This window comes from Salvelinus alpinus, chromosome 9, assembly GCF_045679555.1.
Source record: "Salvelinus alpinus chromosome 9, SLU_Salpinus.1, whole genome shotgun sequence".
NCBI classification, from domain to species: Eukaryota; Metazoa; Chordata; class Actinopteri; order Salmoniformes; family Salmonidae; genus Salvelinus; species Salvelinus alpinus.
The window spans coordinates 11483235-11495810 of record NC_092094.1 but is presented as its reverse complement, the minus strand read 5'-3'; the positions used below and the strand labels follow the sequence as shown (position 1 = coordinate 11495810).

The window sequence follows — 12576 nt, the reverse complement described above, 5'->3', positions numbered from 1 at the left end:
TCATTAATAATAGAAGGATATGACATCTCGACCATCCCTTTTAAAAATGCATTACATACATGCAATACGGAAGGCTACAGTACAGACAACATGGAGCAGTACTGTAGGAAAATACCAAATAACCCAGCTAGCCTTGTTGTTACCAAACACGTCAGGGTTGTTGAGGGGAACCAATGTTAAAACACGTCCTGGGTGTTAAGGGGAACCAATGTTAAAACACGTCAGGGGTGTTGAGGGGAGCCAATGTTAAAACACGTCCTGGGTGTTAAGGGGAACCAATGTTAAAACACGTCAGGGGTGTTGAGGGGAGCCAATGTTAAAACACGTCAGGGGTGTTAAGGGGAACCAATGTTAAAACACGTCAGGGGTGTTAAGGGGAACCAATGTTAAAACACGTCAGGGGTGTTGAGGGGAACCAATGTTAAAACACGTCAGGGGTGTTGTGGGGAACCAATGTTAAAACACGTCAGGGGTGTTGTGGGGAACCAATGTTAAAACACGTCAGGGGTGTTGAGGGGAACCAATGTTAAAACACGTCAGGGGTGTTGAGGGGAACCAATGTTAAAACACGTCCTGGGTGTTGAGGGGAACCAATGTTAAAACACGTCCTGGGTGTTGAGGGGAACCAATGTTAAAACACGTCCTGGGTGTTAAGGGGAACCAATGTTAAAACACGTCGTGGGTGTTGAGGGGAACCAATGTTAAAACACGTCGTGGGTGTTAAGGGGAACCAATGTTAAAACACGTCAGGGGTGTTGAGGGGAACCAATGTTAAAACACGTCGTGGGTGTTAAGGGGAACCAATGTTAAAACACGTCAGGGGTGTTGAGGGGAATCAAGTGTGAAATGACCTCTCCACAAGGCCTTTATTAGAGCAGTTACAACCACAGACCCCTCCTGTGTGTGTATATGTGTGTGTGTGTGTGTGTATATATGTGTGTGTGTGTGTGTGTGTGTGTGTGTTTGTGTGTATATATGTGTTTGTGTGTGTGTATATGTATGTCTTTGTGTGTATGTGTTTGTGTGTATGTGTTTGTGTGCATATGTGTATGTGTATATATGTGTTTGTGTGTATGTGTGTGTATATATGTGTGTGTGTGTGTGTGTGTGTGTATGTGTTTGTGTGTATGTGTATATATGTGTTTGTGTGTATGTGTGTGTATATGTGTGTGTGTGTGTATATGTGTGTGTGTGTGTGTGTGTGTGTGTGTGTGTATGTGTTTGTGTGTATGTGTATGTGTTTGTGTGTATACGTGTATGTGTATATATGTGTGTGTGTATATGTTTGTGTGTATACGTGTATGTGTATATGTGTGTTTGTGTGTATGTGTATGTGTTTGTGTGTATACGTGTATGTGTATATATGTTTGTGTGTATACGTGTATGTGTATATGTGTGTTTGTGTATATGTGTAAATGTGTTTGTGTGTATACGTGTATGTGTATATACAGTGGGGAGAACAAGTATTTGATACACTGCCGATTTTGCAGGTTTTCCTACTTACAAAGCATGTAGAGGTCTGTACTTTTTATCATAGGTACACTTCAACTGTGAGAGACGGAATCTAAAACAAAAATCCAGGAAATCACATTGTATGATTTTTAAGTAATTAATTTGAATTTTATTGCATGACATAAGTATTTGATCACCTACCAACCAGTAAGAATTCCGGGTCTCACAGACCTGTTAGTTTATCTTTAAGAAGCCCTCCTGTTCTCCACTCATTACCTGTATTAACTGCACCTGTTTGAACTCGTTACCTGTATAAAAGACACCAGTCCACACACTCAATCAAACAGACTCCAACCTCTCCACAATGGCCAAGACCAGAGAGCTGTGTAAGGACATCAGGGATCAAATTGTAGACCTGCACAAGGCTGGGATGGGCTACAGGACAATAGGCAAGCAGCTTGGTGAGAAGGCAACAACTGTTGGCGCAATTATTATAAAATGGAAGAAGTTCAAGATGACGGTCAATCACCCTCGGTCTGGGGCTCCATGCAAGATCTCACCTCGTGGGGCATCAATGATCATGAGGAAGGTGAGGGATCAGCCCAGAACTACACGGCAGGACCTGGTCAATGACCTGAAGAGAGCTGGGACCACAGTCTCAAAGAAAACCATTAGTAACACACTACGCCGTCATGGATTAAAATCCTGCAGCGCACGCAAGGTCCCCCTGCTCAAGCCAGCGCATGTCCAGGCCCGTCTGAAGTTTGCCAATGACCATCTGGATGATGCAGAGGAGGAATGGGAGAAGGTCATGTGGTCTGATGAGACAAAAATAGAGCTTTTTGGTCTAAACTCCACTCGCCGTGTTTGGAGGAAGAAGAAGGATGAGTACAACCCCAAGAACACCATCCCAACCGTGAAGCATGGAGTTGGAAACATCATTCTTTGGGGATGCTTTTTTCAAAGGGGACAGGACGACTGCACCGTATTGAGGGGAGGATGGATGGGGCCATGTATCGCGAGATCTTGGCCAACAAGCTCCTTCCCTCAGTAAGAGCATTGAAGATGGGTCGTGGCTGGGTCTTCCAGCATGACAACGACCCGAAACACACAGCCAGGGCAACTAAGGAGTGGCTCCGTAAGAAGCATTTCAAGGTCCTGGAGTGGCCTAGCCAGTCTCCAGACCTGAACCCAATAGACAATCTTTGGAGGGAGCTGAAAGTCCGTATTGCCCAGCGACAGCCCCGAAACCTGAAGGATCTGGAGAATGGAGTATGGAGGAGTGGGCCAAAATCCCTGCTGCAGTGTGTGCAAACCTGGTCAAGAACTACAGGAAACGTATGATCTCTGTAATTGCAAACAAAGGTTTCTGTACCAAATATTAAGTTCTGCTTTTCTGATGTATCAAATACTTATGTCATGCAATAAAATGCAAATTAATTACTTAAAAATCATACAATGTGATTTTCTGGATTTTGTTTTAGATTCCGTCTCTCACAGTTGAAGTGTACCTATGATAAAAATTACAGACCTCTACATGCTTTGTAAGTAGGAAAACCTGCAAAATCAGCAGTGTATCAAATACTTGTTCTCCCCACTGTATGTGTGTGTGTGTGGATAAGAGAGGTCTGCAGGGTGGAGGATAGCAGGTGGGAGGGGAGAAGAAATAAAGGAAATAGAGAGATTCATTCCCTCTGTGACATCTGTGGGTTGGTTGGTTCCACCTTTCAGACATATCACCCACTTTGGAAGGAGGGGGAAAGAGGGGGATCACAGACCAAAGGCTGGAAGAGGGGAGAGAAGGGGAGCAAATAGTAGTGCCTCTTCACTCCAGCAGGGATGGGAGAGAGGAGGAGGAGGGGGAGGAGGGGGCTGGGAAGGGAGAGAGGAGGAGGAGGGGGCTGGGATTGGATGGGAGAGAGGAGGGGGGTGGGAGAGAGGAGGAGGGGGGGGGGGGAGAGAGGAGGAGGGGGGGGGGATGGGATGGGAGAGAGGAGGGGGGTGGGAGAGAGGAGGAGGAGGGGGATGGGATGGGAGAGAGGAGGGGGGTGGGAGAGAGGAGGAGGAGGGGGATGGGATGGGAGAGAGGAGGGGGAGGAGGGGGCTGGGATGGGATGGGAGAGAGGAGGGGGGTGGGAGAAAGGAGGAGGAGGGGGATGGGATGGGAGAGAGGAGGAGGAGGAGGGGGCTGGGATGGGATTGGAGAGAGGAGGGGGTGGGAGAGAGGAGGAGGGGGATGGGATGGGAGAGAGGAGGGGGGTGGGAGAGAGGAGGAGGAGGGGGGTGGGATGGGAGAGAGGAGGAGGAAGGGGCTGGGATGGGAGAGAGGAGGAGGAGGGGGCTGGGATGGGATGGGAGAGAGGAGGGGGTGGGAGAGAGGAGGAGGAGGGGGATGTGATGGGAGAGAGGAGGGGGAGGAGGGGGCTGGGATGGGAGAGAGGAGGAGGGGGATGTGATGGGAGAGAGGAGGGGGAGGAGGGGGCTGGGATGGGAGAGAGGAGGAGGGGGCTGGGATGGGATTGGAGAGAGGAGGGGGGTGGGAGAGAGGAGGAGGAGGGGGATGGGATGGGAGAGATGAGGGGGGTGGGAGAGAGGAGGGGGAGGGGGGTGGGATGGGAGAGAGGAGGAGGAGGGGGCTGGGATGGGAGAGAGGAGGAGGAGGGGGCTGGGATGGGATGGGAGAGAGGAGGGGGTGGGAGAGAGGAGGAGGAGGGGGATGTGATGGGAGAGAGGAGGGGGAGGAGGGGGCTGGGATGGGAGAGAGGAGGAGGGGGCTGGGATGGGATGGGAGAGAGGAGGGGGGTAGGAGAGAGGAGGAGGAGGGGGATGGGATGGGAGAGAGGAGGAGGAGGAGGGGGCTGGGATGGGATGGGAGAGAGGAGGAGGAGGGGGAGGAGGGGGCTGGGATGGGAGAGAGGAGGGAGCTGTATGTGACCCCTCATTGAGGCACTCTCTCCCTGAGGCTTCCTCCTCCTCCCCTCTCCCATCCCAGCACCCTCCTCTCTCCCATCCCAGCCCCCTCCTCCTCCTCTCTCCCATCCCAGCTCCCTCCTCTCTCCCATCCCAGCCTCCTCCTCCTCCTCCTCCTCCTCTCTCCCATCCCATCTCAGCCCCCTCCTCCTCCTCCTCTCTCCCATCCCATCCCATCCCCCTCCTCCTCCTCTCTCCCATCCCCCTCCTCTCTCCCATCCCATCCCAGCCCCCTCCTCCTCCTCTCTCCCATCCCAGCCCCCTCCTCTCTCCCATCCCATCCCTCTCCTCCTCACCCTCCTCTCTCCCATCCCAGCCCCCTCCTCCTCCTCCTCTCTCCCATCCCAGCCCCCTCCTCCTTCTCCTCTCTCCCATCCCAGCCTCCTCCTCTCTCCCATCCTATCCCAGCCCCCTCCTCTCTCCCATCCCAGCCCCCTCCTCCTCCTCTCTCCCATCCCATCCCCCTCCTCTCTCCCATCATAGCCCCCTCCTCCTCTCTCCCATCCCAGCCCCCTCCTCTCTCCCATCACAGCCCCCTCCTCTCTCCCATCACAGCCCCCTCCTCCTTCTCCTCTCTCCCATCCCAGCCCCCTCCTCTCTCCCATCATAGCCCCCTCCTCCTCTCTCCCATCACAGCCCCCTCCTCTCTCCCATCATAGCCCCCTCCTCCTCTCTCCCATCCCAGCCCCCTCCTCTCTCCCATCATAGCCCCCTCCTCCTCTCTCCCATCACAGCCCCCTCCTCTCTCCCATCACAGCCCCCTCCTCCTTCTCCTCTCTCCCATCCCAGCCCCCTCCTCTCTCCCATCATAGCCCCCTCCTCCTCTCTCCCATCACAGCCCCCTCCTCTCTCCCATCACAGCCCCCTCCTCCTTCTCCTCTCTCCCATCCCAGCCCCCTCCTCTCTCCCATCCCAGCCCCCTCCTCCTCTCTCCCATCCCAGCCCCCTCCTCTCTCCACAGTGACAGACCATCAAAGAGACCCCAGGACCAGTGACCTGCTGCAACACTAATTGCACTCCAACATACAAAAAAGAGAGAGAGAAAGGGGACAGCCAGATCTCTCTGCTCTTCATTTCTTTTGACAGACACGACCAGACAACACCTCAGATCTTTAAATCGACTGTCTCTGAAACTAGGAATGTATCCCAAATGGCAACCTCAAACGTAGATACATTAGAGAGCTATGACACCCTCAAACATAGAGAAATATATAGGGAATAGGGAGCTATGACAACTTCCCCCTCAGTGATATGAAAGGGGATATGAAAGAAAATGGGATGAACGAATTTGCGGTTGAATAGATATCAAATAAGGCAAATAAAAACATCATCCAACCAGGGATCTTATAACTACTACTAATGGGGTATCGTTTGTCATCATCCAACCAGAGATATTATAACTACTACTAATGGGGTATCGTTTGTCATCATCCAACCAGAGATCTTATAACTACTACTAATGGGGTATCGTTTGTCATCATCCAACCAGAGATCTTATAACTACTACTAATGGGGTATCGTTTGTCATCATCCAACCAGATATATTATAACTACTACTAATGGGGTATCGTTTGTCATCATCCAACCAGAGATATTATAACTACTACTAATGGGGTATCGTTTGTCATCATCCAACCAGAGATATTATAACTACTACTAATGGGGTATCGTTTGTCATCATCCAACCAGAGATATTATAACTACTACCAATGGGGTATCGTTTGTCATCATCCAACCAGAGATCTTATAACTACTACTAATGGGGTATCGTTTGTCATCATCCAACCAGAGATATTATAACTACTACTAATGGGGTATCGTTTGTCATCATCCAACCAGAGATATTATAACTACTACTAATGGGGTATCGTTTGTCGTCATCCAACCAGAGATATTATAACTACTACTAATGGGGTATCGTTTGTCGTCATCGCCTTTTGCCTTTTGGTAGGTCGTCATTGTAAATAAGAATTTGTTGTTAAGTAAGAATTTGTTCTGAACTGACTTGCCGAGTTAAATAAAATAAAAATCGTTAGAAGCATTAGACACAGCGACTGCTGAGACTAGACTACTGATGGATTCATGATGCAATACGAAAGACAGGAAGCAGTAGGTGGTGTCGATGTAGATTACGGGAGTACACATGCAATAGGAATGTTGAAAATATCTGTAAATGTTAGATGGGAATGTCTCGAAGACATCTAGCAAAAAATTCAGCACACAACTTAGCCACCGATACCATGCAGGTGTGTGGTGTGAATGTAGATGATGTCAATGAATGTGCCATAACTGTGGGAATGACTCGAAGACATCTGGCAAAAAACATATACGACAGAAATTAACAAATGATACCGAAGGCGAGTGAAAGTGTGTGAAGTATAATGTCTTCCCCATCTCCTTGAGTGGAAAAGACCTGAAATGAGTGTCTAATGAATGGCTATGTGGTGGTAAAGTGGAGATTACCTGTGGCAAAATTAGCAGGCAAAACAGATAGATGTGATTAGTACAAGTTGGATGAAACGCCAGTGTGTGTGTGCACACAGACAACCTCTTCCAATTCCAGACACACATCCACACCCAACAACCCCCCCCCCCCCCCCCCCCCCGCACACACACACAAACTGGTGTCTAAATCCGTGCTAAGGCAACGGGCCCCTTCTCTTGATCCATCACACACACACACAAACATGCATCCACACACACACACAAACACACAGGTGTCTAAATCCTTGATAAGGCAACGGACCCCTTCTCTTGAACCATCACACACACACACACACTCCCACCCACCCACACACACACACACACACCTTCTCGGTGGTCCCTTTCTCTCTTCCCTTTTTTTCTCTTCATTTTCCCGGGGCGAGCTCTCAGCCGGGAGATTGCGGTGTGGCGGCGAGGCAGAGCGGGGATGGTGGCGGCAGGCTGACAGTAAATTAATGACTATGATGGCGTGATTGGGGGGTGGGGGCTGCCGCCCACAGTCAGGCTGTGTTGGATGCTGTCATAATATTCGCTGCCTTTGATTACCAGTAATTGAAAAAGCAGTCACAAACGTGTCTGTGGATGGCTGCCACCGGCACCAGCTGAAAGAGAGGGAAGGGGCTCCTCTCCTCGGGGAGAAAGAGAGGGAAGGGGCTCCTCTCCTCGGGGAGAAAGAGAGGGAAGGGGTTCCTCTCCTCAGGGAGAAAGAGAGGGAAGGGGCTCCTCTCCTCGGGGAGAAAGAGAGGGAAGGGGTTCCTCTCCTCGGGGAGAAAGAGAGGGAAGGGGCTCCTCTCCTCGGGGAGAAAGAGAGGGAAGGGGCTCCTCTCCTCGGGGAGAAAGAGAGGGAAGGGGCTCCTCTCCTCGGGGAGAAAGAGAGGGAAGGGGCTCCTCTCCTCAGGGAGAAAGAGAGGGAAGAGCTCCTCTCCTCGGCGAGAAAGAGAGGGAAGAGCTCCTCTCCTCGGGGAGAAAGAGAGGGAAGAGCTCCTCTCCTCAGGGAGAAAGAGAGGGAAGGGGCTCCTCTCCTCGGGGAGAAAGAGAGGGAAGAGCTCCTCTCCTCAGGGAGAAAGAGAGGGAAGAGCTCCTCTCCTCGGGGAGAAAGAGAGGGAAGAGCTCCTCTCCTCAGGGAGAAAGAGAGGGAAGAGCTCCTCTCCTCAGGGAGAAAGAGAGGGAAGGGGCTCCTCTCCTCAGGGAGAAAGAGAGGGAAGAGCTCCTCTCCTCAGGGAGAAAGAGAGGGAGGAGCTCCTCTCCTCAGGGAGAAAGAGAGGGAAGGGGCTCCTCTCCTCGGGGAGAAAGAGAGGGAAGGGGTTCCTCTCCTCAGGGAGAAAGAGAGGGAAGGGGCTCCTCTCCTCGGGGAGAAAGAGAGGGAAGGGGCTCCTCTCCTCAGGGAGAAAGAGAGGGAAGAGCTCCTCTCCTCAGGGAGAAAGAGAGGGAAGAGCTCCTCTCCTCAGGGAGAAAGAGAGGGAAGGGGCTCCTCTCCTCGGGGAGAAAGAGAGGGAAGGGGCTCCTCTCCTCAGGGAGAAAGAGAGGGAAGGGGCTCCTCTCCTCAGGGAGAAAGAGAGGGAAGAGCCCCTCTCCTCAGGGAGAAAGAGAGGGAAGAGCTCCTCTCCTCAGGGAGAAAGAGAGGGAAGAGCTCCTCTCCTCAGGGAGAAAGAGAGGGAAGGGGCTCCTCTCCTCAGGGAGAAAGAGAGGGAAGAGCTCCTCTCCTCAGGGAGAAAGAGAGGGAAGAGCTCCTCTCCTCAGGGAGAAAGAGAGGGAAGAACTCCTCTCCTCAGGGAGAAAGAGAGGGAACAGGCTCCTCTTCTCAGGGAGAAAGAGAGGGAAGGGGTTCCTCTCCTCGGGGAGAAAGAGAGGGAAGGGGCTCCTCTCCTCAGGGAGAAAGAGAGGGAAGAGCTCCTCTCCTCAGGGAGAAAGAGAGGGAAGAGCTCCTCTCCTCAGGGAGAAAGAGAGGGAAGAGCTCCTCTCCTCAGGGAGAAAGATATCTAATGTTCCTCTCTAGAGTGTCTCTGTTAAGGTACAGGTCATCTAGGAATGATCTTCTCCATAATGAAATGTCTAATAACAAGGCTACATCACTGGTTCCCAAGACTAATCCAGAAGGGTTGGTCTAGTCCAGTCTTTGGGAGGTTCTAGACCCAATAACTGGACGTAATGTCACGCTTATCTTGGGTTGCTGGGCATGCGGTTTACAGATTAAGAAACATATGCATTGAGGCTAAAGGAACCAGATGGATCATACATTTGCTGAAGCCAGTGAGGTGAAAGGAAATCACCAATGGTCCTTGCTGATTGAAACATTCGGCCTATTTTAGATTTAGACTTTAGACTTCTATGATGTAACGGCAGGATGCTCACATCGTGGTTTATTTTTAATTTATTTTCATCATGTTTTTATTTGCTTTTATTTCTAAAAAGAGCACCCTATCCCATTCCCCCCAGCCCAACATGTCTCCATCCAACACCCCATATTGTGATTTCTCTGACTGAGGTCATATCAGAAACCTCTCGCTGAGATGAATGAATGAACAAAACCTCAATCTGAAATAGAGGCATTCAGTCCCAAACTGTCTTCTTCTTAGAACACATTCTATTGACATACGGTAAGTGAAGGGATATACAGTACGTCACCATGCATGAAATCAAAACAGAAGCAGGCAGGCTGCAAACACACATCCTAATAGGATTTGATAATAGAAATGAGGCATAAAGAAGAAAGGCTTAATATATTATATTTGCGTTGACTCTAATGCCGAGGCAGAGGCGACGAAGTGGATAAGCAAATCTCTTTAGAGAAGAACGGTGTGGAATAACTCGAGCTCAGTGGCTGGAAAGAGGAAGGCATTCAGACAAATTCAAATGAAACAAAAAGAGGGGAAATGTAATCATCATACATCAGTCAAACTAAAGCCAGGCTGGTTGCACAGTTTGCCTGGTCCTCAACCATGTGAGAAGAAAGAATATTAGTCCAGGACACAGGTGGACGGCGCTCCCTTAACTGTGGACGGGCTCATAATAATGTCTGGAGTGGAATTCATGGAAAGGCATCGAACACAACAAACTCACGGTTCCCATGTGTTTGATACCATTCATAAGACTCCATTCCAGACAGTATTGTGAGCCGTCCTTCCCTCAGTAGCCCCCCGTGGTCCAGAAGGATGGACGGAGAAGGATAAGAGGAAAGGAGGAGTGTTTGGATTGAGACAGCCAAGTGTCGACATGAGGCCAGTTTATCGTCCCCTCCTGTCTAATCTGCATTTACATCAAGTAGAAGATCAAGATGGAAGCAGAGAAATGGTTTGACTTGGACACACGGTTTTTATTTATGGGAGGAACACCTGATACTTGTTTGTTACTTGCAGAACAGACACCTTTTTTCCCCACAACGCACCTTCTCAGACAGGTCAAATAAGACAGACTTAAGGGTGTGAGGTTGCTTCACTTGAAATGAGTTATTACCAATGAGATAGTACGAATATTCCCTCATGAAGGTCTCATAATATTAAGTACATGAACAACACCACTATTGCCAGTAGCTGTATAACGCTGATCTTAACTTCTGTCTCCGCCATCTCCGCCGATCCTTGTCACAGACGGGCTATTGCAGCAGACGACCACACCGGGTTCCAAACCATTCAGCTAAAAACAAAAAGAAATCGGCTCCAGTGGGCACACCATCACCAACACTGGACATTTGAGGGAGTGGAAAAACATTGCCTGGTCCAACGAATCCAGGTTTCTGTTATGTCATATTGATGGCAGAGTCAGGATTTGGCGTAAACAGCATGAGTCCATGGACCCATTCTTCCTGCTATCAAAGGTACAGGCTGGTCATCCAATCTGCAGCAACTGCGTGATGCCATCGCGTCAGCATGGACCAACATCCCTGTGGAACATTTCCGACTTGTAGAATCCATGCCCCGAAGAATTCAGGCTGTTGGGCGTACTACATGGATGTACCTAATAAACTGTCCGGTGAGTGTACATCTTGCTGGTTTTTCCATGCATCGTTTAGACCGGACGGTAGCCAGGGTAAGATGAAGGGGGAGGGGTGTGTCACTTTGTTAACAATATTAAGTCTCGTGCTTTTGCTTGCCTGAGTTAGAATACCTCATGATAAGCTGTAGACCATACTATTTACCAAGAGAGTTTTTATCTATATTTTTTGTAGCTGTACTTACCAACACAAACCGATGCTGACACTAAGACTGCACTCAACAAGTTGTAAAGGGCCACAAGCAAACAACAAAATGCACATCCAGAGGCGGCGCTCCAAGTGGCCGGTGAATTTATTGCAAAGAAACAGAAATCCATCCATACCAGCATCTCACCTGTGCAACTAGAGGCGTCAAAACACTGGATCCCCTTTACTCCACAAATGCATACAAGGCACTCCCTCGCCCTCCCTTTGGCAAATCTGAGCATAACTCTGTGCTCCTGATTCCTACTTACAAGCAAAAAAAAACAGGAAATACTAGTGATGCGCTCAATATGGAACTGGTCCGATGAAGCGGATGCTAAACTACAGGACTGTTTCTCTAGCACAAACTGGAATATGTTCATCCAATAACATTTAGGAGTTTACTACATCCGTCACCAACTTCATTAATAAGTGCATCGACGACGTCGTCCTCACAGTGACCGTACGTACATACAGTATCTCAACCAGAAGCCATGGATTACAGGCAACAAACACACTGGGCTAAAGGCTAGAGCTGCCGTTTTCAAGAAGCGGGACACTAATAAGATGCTTATAAGAAATCCCGCTACAAACTTCGATGAGCCATGAAACAGGCAAAGCGCCAATACAAGACTAAAATCTATGCTGACTCTGACGCTTATCGAATTTGACAGAGCTTGCAAACTATCATGGATTACAAAGGGAAACCCAGCCGCGAACTGCCCAGTGACGCGAGCCTACCAGACGAGCGAAATCCCTTCTATGCTCATTTCGAGGCAAGCAACACTGAACATGCATGAGAGAAACAGCTGTTCCGGACGACTGTGTGATCTCACTCTCTCCTCCAAGCTCATCACTAAGCTCAGGACCCTGGAACTGAACACTTCCCTCTGTAACTGGATCCTAGACTTCCGGATGGGCCACCATGCTGACCCTCAACACGGGGCCCCTCAGGGTGAGTGCTTAGTCCCCTTCTGTACTTCCTGTTCACCAACGACTGCATGGCCACGCATATCTCCAACACCATCATTAAGTTTGCTCATGACACAACAGTGGTAGGCCTAATCACCGACGACGATGAGACAGCCTATAGGGAGGAGGTCAGTGACCTGGCAATGTGCTGCCAGGACAACAACCTCTCCCTCAACATCAGCAAGACAAAGGAGCTGATCGTGGATGACAGGAAATGGAGGGCCGAGCACGCCCCCATCCATATCAACAGGGCTGTAGAGAAGCGGGTGGAGAGCTTCAAGTTTCTCTGTGTCCAAATCACTAAGGAATTAACGTGGTCGACACACACCAACAAAGTCGTGAAGAAGGCACGACAAAGATTCCTGCCGTCCAGATACCAGGCGGTGTCAGAGGAAGTCCCTAACAATTGTCAAAGACTACAGTCCCCAAGTCATAGACTGTTCACGGCAAGCAGTAACGATGCACCAAGTCTGGAACCAACAGGACCCTGAACAGATTCTACCCCCAAGCCAAAAGACTGATAA

The 12576-nt window shown here is 49.8% G+C and overlaps 1 protein-coding gene across 1 annotated transcript in view; it reads right to left on the bottom strand.

Annotated features, from left to right (window-relative positions):
- Positions 1-12576, bottom strand: part of LOC139584309 (PDZ domain-containing RING finger protein 4-like) — a 127931-nt gene that overhangs the window by 39562 nt on the left and 75793 nt on the right. The gene's annotated exons all lie outside the window — the stretch shown is intronic.